The following is a 15,737-nucleotide window of genomic DNA, read 5'->3' as shown; positions in this document are numbered from 1 at the left end:
TCGATTATTTTTATTTCACTTCTTGTGATGCATTCATTCTATCAATACTCTCTACTTTGGCTAATAGATGAGAAAAGGAGGACTGAAAGGAAAAGGCTCTATGGGTTCTTCTATCTTTCCCGCTCCTTCTACATTACCCTTTCCAGTGTAAATGGTTGGCTAACGCAGAGAAGTAACGTAAGCAGCTCTTTGCAGTAGACAGCCCTCAGCAGGAGGCCCCTTTTCTTGTCACTTTAACAAATCTATACTGTAACTAACTTTTAAACCAAGCACCACCATCCTCTACTCATCTCTGGCTCTACCACACCTTTCAAATCTCTTAATCACACAATGCCTTGCCTAACCTGTTGGTTCTTTTTGTAGATCAAAGAAGTAGAAATGAAGAATAAGTAATGAACAGATGACTAGATCTCTTCCTTAGCTTCCCTTTCAGTAATCTTCCTAACAAATTGTGTGACCATGTGAAGAAGATAACTTCTAGAGGAATGTTTCGAGGAGTGAAAAGCCCACACACAAGTCTGCAACAGTGGGGGATGGTGATGACCCTGACCCCCTATCTCAGTGATTAACTGAAATTACTTCCTTCCTTTCCTTTAAAACTTTCATGGCCCAGCAGAATCTACAGAGATGATTTTCAGGGAACACTGAGTCTACCTCAGGCTTTCCTTTCTACCATTTGTGAGAAAACAATTGCTTTTGTAAGCGATGAACATCAGGACCCCATCAAATGTTAACAGCAACATAAGTAAGAAAGGACAGGATAGGGTTCTTTGGTTGTTCATGCTTTTTAGGTCACCATTGCCTTCTTCTGCTCTTATGCAGCATCAGGAATGTTAATGGGGGTGTCAAGGAATGGCCGATATACATAATGTGTGTATCTTCTCTCCTCACTTGCACATTCCATTGTCCCATCAAACTTCACCTACAAAACATAAGATCAAAGATAAGTAAGAATTGGTGGCAGCTGAGCAATCAAGTATGGGGCCCTTCTGAGTGCAAAGCGCTGTGCGCTGCATGGGTTATACACCCAAGAAGCTTGATCTGCTTCCTGGGTTTCCTCCTATATTATTGGCTGCACCTTCTCAGTCTTCCTCATTGGATCTAGATATTACGACTTGCATAAGAGCTAAGCCTCTTCTTTCATTTATTTTTTCCTTAGGTGATGTCATCCAGCCCCTAGGCTTCAAATGTCATCTATGTGGGGATTACTCCTTAATTTGTTCTACAAACCCTGACCTGTCCTCTGAGCTCCAGTTGTACATATCAAACTGCCTGCTTAGCCTTTCCACTTTGATGTCTAGGGTGAGGGTGAAAGTTGCTCGATTGTGTCCAACTCTTTGCAACCCCACGGACTATATAGTCCATGAAATTCTCCAGGCCAGAATACTGGACTGGGTAGCCTTTCCTTCCTCCAGGGGATCTTCCCAACCCAGGGATCGAACCCAGGTCTCCTGCACTACAGGCGGATTCTTTACCAATTGAGCCACCAAGGAAGGAAGCCTCTTATATCATCTCAATTTCTCCACAGACTTCTGCCTCCTCTTACCATCTTAGCTCACTATTCACTATTCACTTTATCACTTAAACACAGAAGTCTTTATTATTATTATTGTTATTATTCTCCTCCAGTTCCCTTAAATCTAAATCAAACACAATACCTCTCAGCTTTACCTCTACAGTATATCTCCAATTGAATCACTTCTATCTACCTGAGATCAGCCCTGGGATTTCTTTGGAAGGAATGATGCTAAAGCTGAAACTCCAGTACTTTGGCCACCTCATGAGAAGAGTTGACTCATTGGAAAAGACTCTGATGCTGGGAGGGATTGGGGGCAGGAGGAGAAGGGGACGACAGAGGATGAGATGGCTGGATGGCATCACTGTTTGGATGGCATCACTGACTCGATGGACGTGAGTCTCAGTGAACTCCGGGAGTTGGTGATAGACAGGGAGGCCTGGCGTGCTGCGATTCACGGGGTCGCAAAGAGTCGGACACAACTGAGCGACTGATCTGATCTGATCTACCTATGGGGCTTCCCTGGTGGCTCAGTGGTAAAAAAATCCTCCTGCAAGGTAGGAGACACCAGTTTGATCCCTGGGTTGGGAAGATCCCCTGGTGGAGGGTACAGCAACCCACTCCAGTATTCTCACCCTGGAGAATCCCATGGACAAAGGAGCCTGGTGGGCTACAGCCCATAGGGTTGCAAAAAGTTGGACAAGTCTGAAATGACTGAGGACACATGCATGCACGTCTACCTTTGGAGAGAAATTTAAGACACCTAAGACACTGCTGTTTATTTCCTGAACTGCTGTAATGGCCTCTTAGCCCAATCTTTGCTTCCATTTGTTTCTCTGTGATTATTTCTCCACATGGTAGCTGGGGTGATCTTTCTAAAAAGAGAATCATTTCACAAACTTTCCCTGCTCAAATCTCATGAGTGGCTTCCCAGCATATTTTAAATAAAATCCAGACTCATCAAATGACCCTCAGATCACGTCTCCCCTCCTGACCCTATGTTCTACCAGCCTCTACCTGCATCCCTGAGTTCCAGTAGCTTCACCTTTCTCCTTGCTGAAAATACCCCAAGTTCAATCTCATCTTAGAGTCTCTATGTCTGCTGTTCTCTCTGCCTGGAATACCTCTCCTGTCCCATTCTTCAAATTGCTCACTTTTTCAGTTCTTTCAGTTCTCTGTTCAGATATTGTCTTCTCCTGAATGGTCTTTCCTGGCTATTGTACCTAAAATAGCATCCTCTCCTGCTCCCCAACCTTATATACTCTGCCATTACCCCGTCTTATACTTTTCAGATCACCTATCTGTAATTGTACTCCTTACCCATTTGTTTGTCTGTCTCACCCACTAGAATATAAACTCTAAAAGCACAAGTCTTTGTCCATTCACTGCTGTATCTTCAAGGCTTAGGACAGTGTCTGGCATGTAGAAGGTGCTAAATATTTCTGGAATGAATAAAGGAATGCTTTATCTTTGTATCCATGGAACCTAGCATAGCACAATGTTTTGCTCAATGCAACCGTTCAATAAACATTGTGGAAGGAAGGAGGTTGGAAAATAATTTCCATTTCTCAGTTTATTAGCTCTGTGTAAAATAATAAATAGCTTACTTAGTTCTTGTGATTGGCATCTAAAATATTATTTCAAAATTAGATGAATTCTACCAACATACTTTACTTTTTTAAAAAATATATTTTATTATTCTACTAATAAGATTAAAATTGCTTTTTATTGGAGGGTGAATGGAATTAGGGTTTAAATTGCAAGAATTTCTTTTTATGATCCATGATAAGAATTATTAGTCTCTCTCTCTTTTTTTTTTCTTAAAGCTCTGATTTACCCTACTACAAAGGTATATACACAAAATACTTAAATTTCTATTTAGTTGTAATAGTCTCACAGGCAAACGTCAAAATGAGATTTGAATTATGCTTTGTTGATGGGTGACTGATTGCCTAATGAATATCTAAATAACATTTCGTTGCCTTTGTTGATAAATATGACATTGTATTTTCATCTATTATGCATGAAAACTGATAAATATAATTGCTATAACTTTGGGAAAACAAGCATTTAGGAGATCTCTTTAAGTACAACAAAAGCAATATTACATCTTAATAAGACTAACCTTGTTCTAATAAATTCAGTAAATATATGGTGACAACATTTATATGGCTTTTTCATTTGAATTCAGTATATACACAGTTAATGAAATAGCTATTTTATTATGAATAAATTCAGGATCTGGAAAGTAGATATAGATAGGTAGATATAGTTAAATGAATGTAGCTGTAGTAAAATTTGGTTTTCCTTGTTTGTTCACCTTTCCGCACTCTCTTTCTGAACCAACTCTCCACACCTTCAGGAATAGTCACCTCCTTCTGGGTTAAGTTCAATAAGCATTTTTAAATAACTCACATCCACAACACGAAGTGTGCTAATACTTGGAATGTAATCACGAATAAGATATGTTTTCTGGTTTTTTTTTTTTTTTTTAGGTTCACAGCTTATTGGGAAAAGTAACAGATATCTTCTTATCCCCCAAAAGTTAAAATATAGGGGTACTATAAAGATATTGCCAGAGTAATAAGAAAGCAATGTGGACTAAATTATTTTGAAGGACAAAGAGGTAGGTTGTGTTGGGTATGTGGAGAGTGTTAGAGAAAGGGCAATTAGAATGAGACACAACACATGTGCCTTGGAAATATTAATATTTGAAATGTTCTAAATAGGCAACCACTCTGAAGTTCTCAGATACCACACTATACAATGAAACCCACTGAAGGGTTTCAGGCAATGGAGTGATGGAGGCTAACGTTGTCATATACAGCTGAGCTTCTCAACACTTTCAAGTTTGTACAAATTGCTCAGGGATCTTCCTAACTGTGAATTCTGATTTAATATGCCTGGTGAGACCTGCATTTACTACAAGCTCCCAGGTGATGTGCTGGCTGATTACTGCTCTGTGAAACACTCTTTGAGTAGCAGCATTTCAGGGGAATTTCCTTAGGAGTACCCACTAGGGGCAAACATGATAGCTTAGGAAAGAGATGAGGGTCTAAGGTAAAGCAGTGGTGGAAAGTAAAGACTTCTTGGGGCAGATTGAAAGACTTTTCTAACGGATTCAAAAAAAAAAAAAAAAAAACTTACAAAATGTCTAGTATCTTACAGTGAGTACCCGTATTTGTTGTTGCTCAGTAGCTAAGTCCTATTTGACTCTTTGTGACCCCATGGACTTAGCATGCCAGGCTCTTCTGTCCTCCATTATCTCCTGGAATTTTCTCATATTCATGTCCATTCAGTTAGTGATGCTATTCAACCATCTTATCCTCTGCCGCCCTCTTCTGCCTTCAATCTTTACCAGCATCAGGGTATTTTCCAATAAGGCAGCTCTTCCCAACAGGTGGCCAAAGTATTAGAGCTTCAGCTTCAGCATCAATCCTTAAAATGAATCTTCAGGGTTGATTTCTTTCAGGATTGACTGATTTGATCTCCTTGCAGTCCAAGGGACTCTCAAGAGTCTTCTCCAGCACCACAGTCTGAAAGCATCAATTCCTCCTTGGATGCTCAGCTCAGTCTTCTTTACGGTCTAACTCTCACATCTCTACATGACTACTGGAAAACCATAGCTTTGACTATACAGACCTTTGTCTGCAAAGTGATGTCTCTGCTTTTGAACATGCTGTCTAGGTTTGTCACAGCTTTTCTTCCAAGAAGCAAGCATTTTTAAATTTCATGGCTGCAGTCACCATCCACAGTGATTTTGGAGCCCAAGAGTGGGAAAAATCTGTCACTGCTTCCACTTTTTCCCCTCCTAGTTGCCATGCCATGAAGTGATGGGACTGGATGCCGAGACCTTAGTTGTTTTTAATGTTGAGTTTCAAGCCAGTTTTTTCACCCAATCTTGTTTCACCTTCATTAAGACTCTCTTTGGTTCCTCTTCACTTTCTGCCATCAGAGTGGTATCATCTGCATGTCTGAGGCTGTTGATATTTTTCCTGGCAATCTTGATTCCAGCTTGTGATTCATCCAGCCTGTTATTTCGCATGATGTGCTCTACAAATGTTAAATAAGCAGAGTGACAATATAGAGCCTTTTCATACTCCTTTCTGAATCTGAAGCCAGTCTGCTGTTACATGTTCAGTTCTAACTGTTGTTTCTTGAATTGCATACAGGTTTTTCAGAAGACAGGTAAGGTGGTCAGGTCCTTCCATCTCTTCATGAATTTTCTACAGTTTGTTGTGATCCATACAGTCAAAGGCTTTAGCATAGTCAATGAAGCAGAAGTAGATGTTTTTCTGGAACTCTCTTGCTTTCTCCATGGCCCAGTGAATGTTGGCAATTTGATTTCTGGTTCCTCCGCCTTTTCTAAAACCAGATTGTACATCTGAAAGTTCTCAGTTTACCTACTGGTAAAGCCTAGCTTGAAGGATTTTGAGCATTAGCTTGCAAGCATGTGAAATGAGTGCAATCGTACAGTAATTTGAACATTCTTTGGCATTGTCTTTCTTTGAGATTGGAATGAAAACTGACTTTTTCCAGTCTTGTGGTCACTGCTGAGTTTTCCAAATTTGTTAACATATTATGACTTTTCTTGTATAGTTCTTCTGTGTATTCTTGCTGCCTCTTCTTAATCTTTTCTGCTTCTGTATGTCCTTACCATTTCTGTCCTTTATTGTGCCCACCCTTGCATGAAATGTCCCCTTGATCTCTCTAATTTTCTTGAACAGATCTCTAGTCTTTCCATTCTGTTGTTGTCCTCTATTTCTTTGCTTTCTTCATTTAAGAAAGTCTTCTTATCTCTCCTTGTTATTTTCTGGAACTCTGCAATTGGTTGGGTATATCTTTCCCTTTCTGCCTGGCCTTTCACTTCTAATATACCCATCACCTAATTCTACAATTAGCATTTCATTATACCTTCTTTATCATATACCTATTCATCTATCCATCTCTCAGTACATTCACCTGTTGTTCTTTTTTCAATGTATTCCATTGTAAGTTGCAGACATCCCCTTGCAATAAAAATAAAAATTTAAGATCAATTGAAAGTGTGGGTAAATTGAGTTTGGGTTGTTTCTTAAGTTAATGTTGATGAGGAAGAATGCATAAATAAAAGTTTGTGGGGTGTATTGAGCTCAACCCATTAACACTGAACTAGAGATGACCATTTAATATAAGTATTATGCATATATACATGCAACATCTATTGTTGTTGTTGTTGCTCAGTCCCTCGGTTGTCTCCAGCCTCTTTGAGATACCATGGACTGCAGCATGCCAGGCATCCCTGTTCTTCACCATCTCTCAGAGTTTGCTCAAATTCATGTCCATTGAATTGGTGATGCCATCCAATCACCTCATCCTCTGTCATCCCCTTCTCTTGCCTTCAATCTTTCCCAGCATCAGGGTATTTTCTAATGAATCGGCTCTTCATGTCAAGTGGCCAAGGTATTGGAGCTTCAGCTGCAGCATGAGTACAGAATGTTCAGAACTGATTTCCTCTAGGATTGACTGGTTTGATCTCCCTGCAGTCCAAGGGACTCTCAAGAGTCTTCTCCAACACCACAGTTTGAAAGCATCAACTCTTTGGCACTCAGTCTTCTTTATGGTTCAACTCTTACATCTGTACATGGACCTTTGTCTGCAAAGTGATATCTTTGCTCTTTAATACGCTGTCTAGATTTGTCACAGCTTTTCTTCCAAGAAGCAAGTGTTTTTTAATTTCATGGCTGCAGTTACTGTCTGCAGTGATTTTGGAGTCCAAGAAAATAATATCTCTCACTGTTTCCCTTAGTTATTCTTCTCAGTTAAAGATACAGACTGGGAATCATTAGCTGGTAGTTAAAATAAGAGTAAATGTGAGTTTTCAGACATAGAATGCACAAATAAAAGAAGATCAAGGGTAATGGTTTGAAAAAATGACACTTAAGACATTAACAGAAGTAAAGTGATGAAATAAAGGAGATCTAGAGGGGATTAGGGAAACAAAAAAGAATCAGCAGAGGAAACAGGGACAGAAAACTTTTCCTTGTAAATCTTTCACTGCTTGGGAATAGTGGTTTTAAAAAATGCTGACATTACACTGTCCATTTATGATATAATCTATATTATATTTATATATTTATATTTTAAAATGCAGAAATTATACCATGATTAGTCAATCTCAACTTCACACTGCCTTGTGTACATACCAGTGGGAGTAAAGAGCCATTCAAAAAAGATGTTATTAAGTCACTTTCTCACTGAAACATCAATAAGTGTTCCTTGTTTTGGCTGGAAAAGGGAAGGCAACTAACTGGACCCCCTATTCTTGTTTCTCAAGTAAGAGGTCCTTTTAAGAATCACTGACCCATAGACATAGGTATATATCACAATGAAAAGTAACTTTCACTTAACTTGAGACTCTTAGGGCATTGGATGTGGTGAGAAAAAGGTCTCTTCTTACTTTAGATTTAATAAGACATCTAAAAATTCATTTCATAAATTACTTTTAAAATTTTATATTTTGGTTCCACATTATAGCTATTTAATGGAGAAAGAAAGAGTTAAAGCAGAGGAAACATATGAAAAAGAATTATGGATGACAGGAAGAAAAAATGGGGTAAACCAAGTAAAGAGAAGAAAAAATAGAAACAGGGAAAGCAAAAGATCTTCCCAGGAGGAATAACTCCGTGTTTTATTGGGGAACCATGTATTGTCTAACGAGGTATAGCCAAACTTTTCTTAACAAGGATCATACAGTCAGTGTTTTGGCTTTGCTCTGTTATAACTTAAATTCTGCCACTGTAATACTAAAATAGCCATAGAGAGTAAATTTTTAAAAATGCATGTGTGTGTATGTCTATGTTTCAATAAAACCTAACTTATAAAACTAATTCAACCATCTGGATGGATGGCATGTTTTGCTGGCCTCTGCAATAGAGCAAAGGTCAACAAGTTGGATCAACAAGCTATTTCTATAAGGGCCGCATATACTTCTGTAGCATATTCTTCTTTGTTGCTATTGCTTGGTTTTTGGTTTGTTTTTACAACCCTTTAAAAATGTAAAAAGTGTTCTTACCTACAGGTCCTATCAAAAGTAACTGTAGGACAAATTTGACCAGAGGTCAGGAGGTTGCCTGGCCTTTATCTAGAACACACCTTCTTGTCTTATCTAATTTCAATTTGATGGGAGCTATTAACTCTGTGCTTTATAAATAACTGATACAATGTGGAATAATTTTTGTCTATAGACAATGATACTCAAATTCTGTTCCACAGAGGTCCAACGGTCTCCCCTCACTTATTATGGAAGAAGAAGTTAGTTTCACTTCTCTTTGCATATAATTTTAATATTCCAGATTTATGCCATTCAGGTATGACCTAAGATTATACAGTGACCTAAGATTATACAAACCCCTTAAGATTACACAGTGGAGAAGATACATAGATTCAAGGGATTAGATCTGGTAGACAGAGTGCTTGAAGAAATATAGACAGAGGTTATGGAATTCCAGGGGAACTATTGCAAAGTTTAAAAGATGCTGCCGCTAAAGTGCTGCACTCAATATGTCAGCAAATTTGGAAAACTCAGCACTTGGTCATGGGACTGGGAAAGATCAGTTTTCATTCCAATTTCAAAGAAATGCAATGCTAAAGAATGTTCAAACAATCATACAATTGCACTCATTTCACGTGTTAGTTTTACTGAGTCTAAGCTTGCTCTGCTTGCCACAGGATAAGTCAATGAATCCAAGACGAAGTGTTGGGATCAGGAAGGGACTTTATTCGGAGCAAATTGACTGAGAAGATGGCAGGCTAGTGCCTCAAAATAACCATCTTATCAGGGCCTGATTTCCAGATTCCTTTATGGATCAGAGATGGGCAGTGGAGGTGAGGAAACAAAGTAAAAAAAACTATTCAATCCTTGCAAATGTCCCCTAGTATGGCAAGCCTCAGGCAGGGGACTGTGTTAGTTTCATTTTCTTACAGTCCTTCACAGGTGGGCAGTTCAGGTTATCTCTCTGAGGCAGGCCATTATTTATCTTACAGAAGTGGCAAGATGAGAGTTAAAGTCACAGAAGCAGATCCAGCAAAAATTCAAAATTAACCTTTCTAGCATGGTAAATGAGTGCAATTGTACAGTAGTTTGAACATTTTTGACATTGCCCTTCATTGAGATTGGAATAAAAACTGACCTTTACCAGTCCTGTGGCCACTACTGAGTTTTCCAGACTTGGTGAAATATGAGTGCAGCACTTTAACAGCATCATCTTTTGGGATTTTAAATAGCTCAACTAGAATCCCATCACCTCCACTAGCTCTGTTCGTAGTAATGCTGCCTAATGCCCGCTTGACTTCACACTCCAGGATGTCTGGCTCTAGATGAGTGACCACACCATCACGGTTACCTGAGTCATTAAGACATTTTAAAAATAGTTCTTCTGTGTATTCTTGCCACCTCTCCTTAATTTCTCCTGCCTCTGTCAGGGCCTTACCGTTCCTGTCCTTTATCATGTCCATCCTTGCATGAAATGTTCCTTTGATATCTTCAATTTTCTTGAAGAAATGTCTGCTGCTGCTGCTAAGTCGCTTCAGTCGTGTCCGACTCTGTGCAACCCCATAGACAGCAGCCCACCAGGCTCCCCCATCCCTGGGATTCTCCAGGCAAGAACACTGGAGTGGGTTTCCATTTCCTTCTCCAATGCATGAAAGTGAAAAGTGAAAGTCAAGTCGTTCAGTCGTGTCCGACTCAGCGACCCCAAGGACTACAGCTTACCAGGCTCCTCCGCCCATGGGATTTACCAGAAGAAATGTCTAGTCTTTCCCAATTCTATTAATCTTCTTCTTCTAAAAAAGCTGGAGGAGGGCATGGCAACCCACTCCAGTGTTCTTGCCTGGAGAATTCCATGGAAGAGGAGGCTGGCAAGCTATAGTCTAAGGGTTAAAATGAGTTGTAAGTAACTTAGCATGCACACCCCTAAAAGAGGAACTCTTTATGACTGGGAAACATTACTCATTTTACTGGACACTGGCAAAACAAAGTAGAATTCTTGGCATATATATTTTTGCAAATGAACAATTTTTAAAATGAGTTTCATTGGGATTTGGCTGGTTGCTGCTTCTACTGTAGAGAGCATAATTTTCATAACCTATTGGTTAGCATGTATTAAGTAAAAAAGATGATATATGTATAAGAAAAATTTTAATATTCTAAGAATCAGCAGTAATATAACATCAGATGTGAGGCAACTCCAAATAGAATACTATTTAGTTTATTTTCTTACTTCTTTTATCAGAACCATCCTGTACTCAAAATTTAGGTCTCCAGAGTTGAGCTAACTCATCCCATTATTTATCTGAAAGCAAGCAAGACTTTCTTCATATTTCACATAAACCCCTTGTGTACAAATGATGTTATCATACCATAACACATGAGTTATATTATCATGACATGCCCTATGTCCATCTGTGAGTTTCAGGATGATAAATCTGCTAAATAAATATCAATAAAATGTTCCTACTCCATTATGCACGTCCAGCAGCCTGCTTCCTTCTTAGAATTGACTCCAGAGCAGTGACTGCCAGAGACCCAAAGACGGACAACAGTTAATATCAGCAAAGCCAAGGGCAAACAGGGAAAATAAAGAAAACATAATAGAGTTTTTTTTTTTTAAATAGGGACAGTTTGTTAATTTAATGAAATATTTTTTTAGATAGTATTTTTCTTACATGGATTATGCAATCTTTTAATTTTAGAAATGATGAATGCATATAGAATTTTTGCTGTTTTTGGTTATTTTATATAAAAAAACTGTTAATTCATTGCCAATTAACTAATTTTTTGTGTGTATTTAGAAAAGACTCAAAATGGAAAGTACTACTTTATGACTTTGCAGCATGAGCTACTTTTAAGTGAATTCAACTTTAGATTAAAAATTTATATTATACATAAACATACACATGCAAAGGGGTTTCCCAGTGGCTCAGAGGTAAAGAATCACCGGCAGTTAAGGAGATGCAGGAGATGCTGGTTCGATCCTTGGGTTGGAAAGATCCCCTGGAGGAGGGCATGGCAACCCACTCCAGTATTCTTGCCTGGGAAATCCCATGGACAGAGGAGCCTGGCAGGCTATCGTCTACAGGGTAACACAGAGTTGGACATGACTGAGCAACTGAACATAACACAGCACATGCAAATATACATATAGAAGATTTCTCATGAAGCAAGGATATTTAAAAAGATTTAAAATGACAGAAACCTGACCCATCTCATACATTCTATTAATCATTTTTGCCTAATAATAATTTCTTCCAGCTTAAGTTTAGAACTCTCTTAGTCTGCCTTTTAATGGGTGCTGCTCAAGTCCTTGTTCTGCTTCTCTGAAGGTAAGATCTTTTTCTCTCCTAATTAATAAAGTCATCTCTCAAAGAACTCCCAATTCTCTGGTGTCACCTCATGATTGAGTACCTGTTAGGTACAAGACCCTAGCCAGGTCCTCAAAATTCTGCTACACGGAGCACAGAACTGTTCACATCGCAGGAAAAAGAAAGGGCAAAACCTTGATTTGTCTCCAATTTAACCTTACAGGAAGGAAATGAACGCTTTTTCTCATGGTTATTTTCTCCCCAAAGAATGGAATGTGAGGCAGAATCCATACATCTGCATTAGAAATGCCACGGAATTTTTCTCAGTTTTTCCCTTATTTGCCTATCAGTTATTCTTCACACTCTCATAGGAAAATATGCACTTGTTTTTCTGAAGATTCTAGATCAATCTGTTGGGGACTAAAGTGCGTTTCTACTGAAAGAAGGCTCTTGAAATGTTTTCTTTAATCTATGCCTTTGTAAACACACAAACTTTTCTCAGTAGTTAACACAGTGAAATATTCTGCAGCTTAGTGACCACTTCTCAGCTGTGGACTCCCTCCATCTTCTGATTCAGAAGGATGGCTCTAGACCCTGCACTGTTGCTCATTCATTTAACCAGAACTTATTTCATGCTTATGATATTCTAGTCACTGTGTTTGGCATGAGAGATATCAAGTAGTGAATGATATACACAGGGAAACTACTATGGGTATTAGTTACTTAGTATAAGGCAAAAAGATCATTATGGAGAAAGAGCAGAGGAAGGCTAGTTACTCATTTGTATATGTCTGGAAGAATTTGGTAGAGGTGAAGACTATCCCCGAGTAATCTTGTTTGATAGTACTCATTATAGGGCACCGTCTCCAAACCTATGCTCTTCATCTCACCTTTCACTTCCTGAGTGCCCCTCTGCTTTCCCCTGCTGCAGTTTTGCAAACTGGCCTGCCCTTCCTGGCATCATGTTCTGAGTTCATTTTTCCACTATTCCCTGGTTTCCATTTCCATGGAAATTGCCAATTATTAACCAGCTTTTTATCAATCTAAATCTTACGCAGAAATCCATTTATAAAATAGATACAAGCACAACTCTGCCTAAAGTGTTGAAGGGGATGTGGGGGCTTAGATGGATCACCTTGCCTGCCTAGCAAATCACCATTTCATGATAAAATACAATAAGTCAAAATGCATCAGCAGTACTCCTAGTAAATATTCAGGTTCATTTTAGAAAGGCTTTCTGAGTGTCAAAAATAAAGCAAAACAGTATTTTTTCAATATCTGTAGGCAATGCATCTCTGTAAAGAAATAACCACTTAGTGGAACTCACGTGTATAAAAGAGATTAGAGCAGTAGGCTGTTCATTTAAGCTCATTTTGAAGTCCAAATATACATTACTGATAAAGATAATCAGTGAGGAAAATAGGGCTATTTCCATGAGCACAGAAATTTGAGATTGAGCTTATGAGTGGCTGTTGTAGTTTTATTATACCTCCACAGCATTTTACTTCTCATTCTATTTCCTTTTTCCTTCTCTCACTTCTCCTCCTTTTATCCTTCTTCCTCTCTGTGGCTCTGTCTTTCTCTCATACACACACACACATGAACACACACACACACACACGCACACACACACACACACACACACACACACATACTCTTTCCCTGTCTCTCTCTGTGTATGTGTGTGATTGACATATAATAAACTGCACAGATTTGAAGAAAACAATTTGATAAGCTTTGACATATGTATATACCTGTGAAACCATCACAATCAATATAACGTACATTATATTGTTTGGTATCCATTATCCAAAAATGTTTTTAAGTACACCTTCATTATCCCATTATTTTTTTTCTTAAATATAAAACACAAGTCAAATTTGCTGGGTTTGTCCAGAAAAGTCAGCAATGGTGATATTGTTGGGTTTTCCATTTCAAGGCTCTCCATGGCTTCCACAGTATTCTTGCCCTCTTTCACCTTGCCAAAGACCACATGCTTGCCATCCAACCACTCAGTCTCAGCCTGGCAGATGAAAAACTGGGAATCATTTTTGTTAGGGTCAACATTTGCCATGGATAAGATTACAGGACCTGTATGCTTCAGGATGAAATTCTCATCATGAATTTCTCCCCAGAGATGGCACTGCCACCAGTGCTATTATGGCCTCTGAAGTCACCACCTTGGCATATAAATCCTGGAATTATTCTGTGAAAGGAGGAATCTGTGTAACCAAATCCTTTCTCCCCAGTTCTCAGAGTATGAAAGTTTTCTGTTGTCTTTGGAACTTTGTCTGCAAATAGCTAAAAGGAAATGTGGCCCAAAGGCTTGTTGTTGATGGTGATATTGAAGAAAATGATGAGGTTGACCATGGCTGGGCAGTGCAGGAGGCTTGGGGTAGGACCACCTGCAAGGCTGTAATCCTATTCTTGCTCTGATGAATGGTGGGCATATTCCCTGCCCAATTTCCAAACAAACAGATCTGCTTTCTGTTACTATAGATTACATTTCATTAGTTAATTCATTTTTATTGCTATGTAATTCCCTGGTATGAATATATCGTAATTTTTAGTCCATTCACTTCTTTTGGCTAGAAATTTTGTTTGTTTGCAGTTTTTAATTTTTAATTTTAACCATTCTAATAGATGTGTAATGGTATCTTGGTGTTTCAGTTTGCATTTCCTTAATGACTGATGCTTTTCATGTGCTAATTCATCATCCACATATGTACTCTACTTAAACTTCCTTTCAAATATTTTGCCCACTTTTTTAGTTCCTTTCCCTTTCTCCTTACTATTGAATTTGAGAGTTTTTTTATATATTCTGGATATATTATATGTATTCGCAAATAATTTTTCCAAGTTGCTTGCCATTTCTTTCTCTTACAAGTGTCTTTTGAAGAGCATAAGGTCTTAATTTTGATGAAGGTTAGTTTATCAATTTTTTTCTCTTTTATGGATAATGCTTTTGTGTTACATGGCCTCCTTATTTGGCCCATGGCCTCTTTACATCTGCAAAGCCAGGAATGGCTAGCTGTCTTTCTCTGACACCAATTTTCTTTACTTCCTCTTATGTTTAAGGGCATTTATGATTACATTGGATCCACCTGGAGAAACCAGAGACTCTTCCCTGTCTTGAGGTCAGCTAATTAGCAACCTTAATTCCATCTGTTATCTTACTTCCCTTTTTCTAAGTAAGGTAACACATTCCCAGGCTCTGGGTATTCAGATATGGACATCTCTGGGGGAGATATTACCTGACACAGGGTGAATTGTGAGTCCTTCCATCTAGTGATGCTATTTTGTTTTATAAGACCTTAAGTTTTCCCTTTTATCTTTGTCTCCACCTCCTAATTGCCAAAGGGAAGTTCTCACTTCTTTTTTCACATTTTTCTCTCCCAGAAGTTACTTATTTCAAAGATGTCCCCTTCACATCATGCCTGGGCTTTTCCATCTGGCATACTCTGAAGTCTCTTCCCTAATAATCCTTCCTCTGATTTGTGTGGATATTTTCATAACACATCCTGGTTAGGCTGGACTTAATCTTTTCTTGTGATAGTTTTAGATCTATATTGGACTCCATCTTTTTCTGTCCTTTCCACAGTTTTTCTTGCTCAGCTTTTGCTTTCTTTGAAATACTGCTGTGGAGTGAGGCTAGGACTGACAAATGAGACACACGTGAGATGAAAAAAAGATTCATCTTTTTTTTTTAATTCATAGTTATTTTGAAGTTTTAGTACTCTCTGTTCTCAAGGTCTGCTGAGTTTTTGTGTAGACACACTCTTCCCTTCCTTTTGTTTTGTATACTTCTCAGAGGACGTAGTGTGTGTGTGCTGCATGTTAAGAGGACCTCTTAGGGATCTGGTAACTAGTCTGCTACCAC

General features: G+C 38.6%; 1 pseudogene; it reads right to left on the bottom strand.

The window, feature by feature from the left end:
* Positions 1-4,328: 4,328 nt before the first annotated feature.
* On the bottom strand, positions 4,329-14,227 carry LOC133254884 (peptidyl-prolyl cis-trans isomerase A-like; annotated as a pseudogene).
* Between the last annotated feature and the right edge of the window lie 1,510 nt (positions 14,228-15,737).

The sequence above is a fragment of the Bos javanicus genome, chromosome 1 (assembly GCF_032452875.1).
Source record: "Bos javanicus breed banteng chromosome 1, ARS-OSU_banteng_1.0, whole genome shotgun sequence".
In the NCBI taxonomy this organism is placed as follows: domain Eukaryota; kingdom Metazoa; phylum Chordata; class Mammalia; order Artiodactyla; family Bovidae; genus Bos; species Bos javanicus.
This window is presented reverse-complemented; position numbering and strand designations above follow the sequence as displayed.